Genomic DNA, 4,201 nt, shown 5'->3' on the forward strand with positions numbered 1-4,201 from the left:
ATTTCTAGAAACATATGAATTACCAACGCCCAATCAAGGAGACATAACAATTTTGAATAATTCAATATCAGCTATTGAAATTGAAAATATAATTAAAAACATACCAAAAAGAAAAGCCCAGGTCCTGGTGGATTCACAACTAAATTCTACAAGAAATTTAGAGAAGAGTTGACTCCAATACTCCTTAAACTCTTCAATGAAATTGAAAGAGAAGCAATCCTTTCTAACTCATTCCTGGAGGCAAGTATCAGCCTCATACCAAAACCAGAGAAAGACCCAACCAAAAAGGAGAACCATAGGCCAATCTCACTAATGAACATTGATGCAAAAGTTCTCAATAAAATACTGGAAAACAGAATGTAGAAAGTCATCAAAAAGATTATACACCACCACCAAGTGGGATTTATTCCAGGAACGCAGGGATGGTTTAACATATGAAAATCAATAAATGTAATACACCACATCAATAGAACCAAAGCCAAAAATCACATGATCATCTCAACAGACACAGAAAAAGCTTTTGAAAAAAGTCCAATACCTGTTCATGATAAAACAGAAACTCAGAATAGATGGTATCTACCTCAATCTCACAAAGGCCATCTATGACAAATCAACAGTCAACATTATATTACGTGGACAAAAACTGAAAGCCTTCACTCTAAAATCAGGAACAAGACAAGAATGTCCACTATCACCATTCCTATATAGTTCTGGAATATATAGTTCTGGAAATATTAGCCAGAGCAATTAGAAAAGAAAAAGAAATAAAAGGAATAAAGATAGGAAAGGAAGAAGTTAAATTATCATTATTTGCTGATGACATGATACTTTATATAGAAGACCTCAAAAAATCCATTAAAAGACTACTAGAGGTAATAAAAATTCAGCAGCATAGCTGGATACAAAGTCAGTGCTCAAAAATCAATAGCATTCCTGTACACAAATAGCATTCCTGTACAAAAAACTCACTGAGAGAGAAATTATGGAAATATTGCCTTTTACAATAGCACCTAACAAAATGAAATATCTAGGAATCAACCTAACCAAGAATGTAAAAGAAAATTATAAATGCTGAAAATTATGCTACTCTAAAAAAGGAAGCTGAAGAGGATATTAGAAAATAGAAGGATATTCCTTCTATTGCTTTTGGTTAGGAAGAGCCAATATTGTGAAAATGGCCATACTCCCAAAATTGTTATACAGATTTAATGCAATCCCAATCAAAATACCACTAACATACTTTACCAATATAGAGAAAACATTTCTAAAATTCACTTGGAAACAGAAGAAACCTAGAATATCAAAGGTGATTCTGGGCAACAAAGGCAAAGCAGGAGGCACCTCAATTCCTGTCTTGAAATTATACTACAAAGCCATAGTGATAAAAACAGCAAGGTACTGGCAAAGAAATAGACCTGAGGATCAATGGAACAGATTAGAAGACGCAAACACAACTACAAAGACACTCAGCCACCTTATTTTTTTTACAAAGGGACTAACCATGTTCACTGGTAAAATGATAGCCTCTTTAATAAATGGTGTTGGAAAAATTGGCTTTCCACATGCCAAAGACTGAAACTAGATCCATGCCTGTCACTGTACACTAAACTAAAGTCAAACTGGATCAAAGATCTAAATATTAAAACAGAAACACTAAATCTTTTGGAAGACAAGGTAGGTAGGAAACTTTGAGACATAGGGCTAGGGAGAAAATTTATGAACAAAATGCAACTGCCCAGGAAATACTTCAAAGAATCAATGACTAGGACCTCATATTATTAAAAAGTTTTTGCACTTCAAAGGAAATCACCAACAAAGTGAAAATAAAACCCACAGAATGGGAAAGAATTTTAGCTGACAATCCATCAGACAGAAGACTTATATCCAAAATATATAAAGAGTTGAAAAATATCAAGCCCCCCAAATTCAAAGACCCTTTCCAGAAATGGGCATCTGAGATGAGCACACATTTCTCAGATGAAGATACACAAATGGCAAATAAATGCATGAAGAAATGTTCACCATCACTGGTCATTCGAGAAATGCAAATTAAAACATTGAGATTTCATCTCACTCTGATAAGAATGGTACCATCAAGAAATCAACTGATAATAAATGTTGACGAGGCTATAGGGAAAAAGAAATGCTTCTCCATTGTTGGTGGGAGTGTAGACTGCAACAGCCACTGTGGAAATCAGTATGGAGGTTTCTCAAAAACTAAGATTGGAAGTTCCATTCAATCCAGCTATTCCCCTCCTGGGTATTTTCTCAGAAAAATTGAAAAATTCTTGTCACAGTGATGTAAGCACACCCATGTATATAGCAGCACAATTTGTAATAGCTAAATCTTGGAAACAACCAAAATGCCCATCAACTGCAGAGTGGAAGAAAAAGATGTGGTATTTTTATACAATGGAATATTACTCAGCTATAAAAAGGATGCTCTTGAAGCTTTTGTAGGTAAATGGAGGCAACCTGAGACTATCCTCATAAGTGAAATAAGTAAGACACACATTTGTAAATATCACATTGTGTCTCTAGTGTAAAAAAACTGAAAGAGTAATAAGATCCAAAATGTATAACAGAAATTGTGAAAGTGAAATCGAGGGAAAGTGTTCTAAAGGATATAACTGTATGTATTTTTAAGTGTGTAATATAGATGACTGTATTACTAGGTTTTCATTAGATCACTAACAGAATGGTTTGCACTGTGAATGTCTGAGTATCTGTCCGACTTTAATCCTTTGATTTTGTAACTAGAACAACTATTTCTAAGAGGACGATATGTAACTCATCAACTACTAATTTCTTAGTGTTAATATTTTCTTCAAAACTATGTAATACCTCTCTCTACTCACTTTTCTGTTTTGTCTTTTTTTTTCTTTAAGTAAAAAATTAAAAAATCTTAAATCAAAATGGATCAAAGATCTAAATATTAAAATAAGAATACTTAATGTGCTAGAAGATAAAATAGGTAAAATTTTTGAAGCTATAGGTATAGGCAAGGATTGTCTGAACAGAACCTCCCAATGGCACAAGAAACAATACTAAGAATCAACTAATGGGATGAATCAAAAGCTTCTGCACAGAAAAGAAACAGTTAAAAGAGTAAAGAGACAACATGCAGAATGGGGAAAAACTGCAAGCTATTCCTTGGACATAGGATTAACATCTAAAATATATTTTAAAAATCAAAAGAATTAGATCCTCCAGAATAAAAGATCCAAATCAGTAACATGGTCAGCTGAAATGAATGGACACTTCTCTGAAGAAGTACACAAGTGGCAATAAATATATGAAAAAATATTCAACATCACTGGCCATGAGAGAAATCCCATTTAAAACAATGTTGAGATACCATTCTAGTCCAGAAAGAATGGTTATAATCACAAAATCCAACAATAAAACAACTGCTAATGAGAACACGTGGAAAAACACTTCTACACTGTTGGTGAAAGTGTAAACTAGTACAACTATGAGAGTCAGTGTGGAGGTTCCTAAAGTAAGACCTGAAAGTATAAATCATATTTGACCCAGCTATTCCTTTTCTTGGTATCATCCCAAAGGAGTTACAGACATCCTGTAACAGGGATACATGCATACACCCATGTTCATAGCAGCACCAATTTAAAATAGCTAAGCCATGGAAGCAGCCTATATGGCCATCAATAGAAAAATGGAAAAAGAAAATGCATTGTTTCTATACAATGGAGCACTACTTTACCACAAAGAAAGATAAACGAGTCATTTGTAGGTAAATAGATGCAATATCAGACCGTAATACTAAGTGAAATAAGTCAAATCCATAAGCTTAAATATTGCATCACTGGCCATGAGAGAAATCCCAATTAAAACAAAAGGAAAATCCCTCTCTCAAAAGGAAAAATTAAATCTTCCCCCAAAAGTTCAACATCTCTGGTTAAACAGAGAGAGAGAGACAGAGACAGAGACAGAGAGATGGAGACACAGAGAGAGAGATAGAGAAAGACAGAGAAAGTCAGAGACAGGGAGAGAGAAAGAGAGAAAGAGGGAGAATAGATAAAGTGGAATAGTGAGATTTTTTCCAGATGCGTGGGGAAACAAAGGGTGGAAGGAAGGAGAAGGAGAGGGGAAAAATGTGAAGACAGAGCTTTTGCAAGTGGGAAGGGGACCAACACTTAGAAGGAGCCGGAAGGGAGCAGAAGGGAAGGAATGAAAAACA

This window comes from Cavia porcellus, unplaced genomic scaffold (genome assembly GCF_034190915.1).
Source record: "Cavia porcellus strain 051 isolate PalLab524CR breed Dunkin Hartley unplaced genomic scaffold, mCavPor4.1 scaffold_6, whole genome shotgun sequence".
Lineage (NCBI taxonomy): Eukaryota > Metazoa > Chordata > Mammalia > Rodentia > Caviidae > Cavia > Cavia porcellus.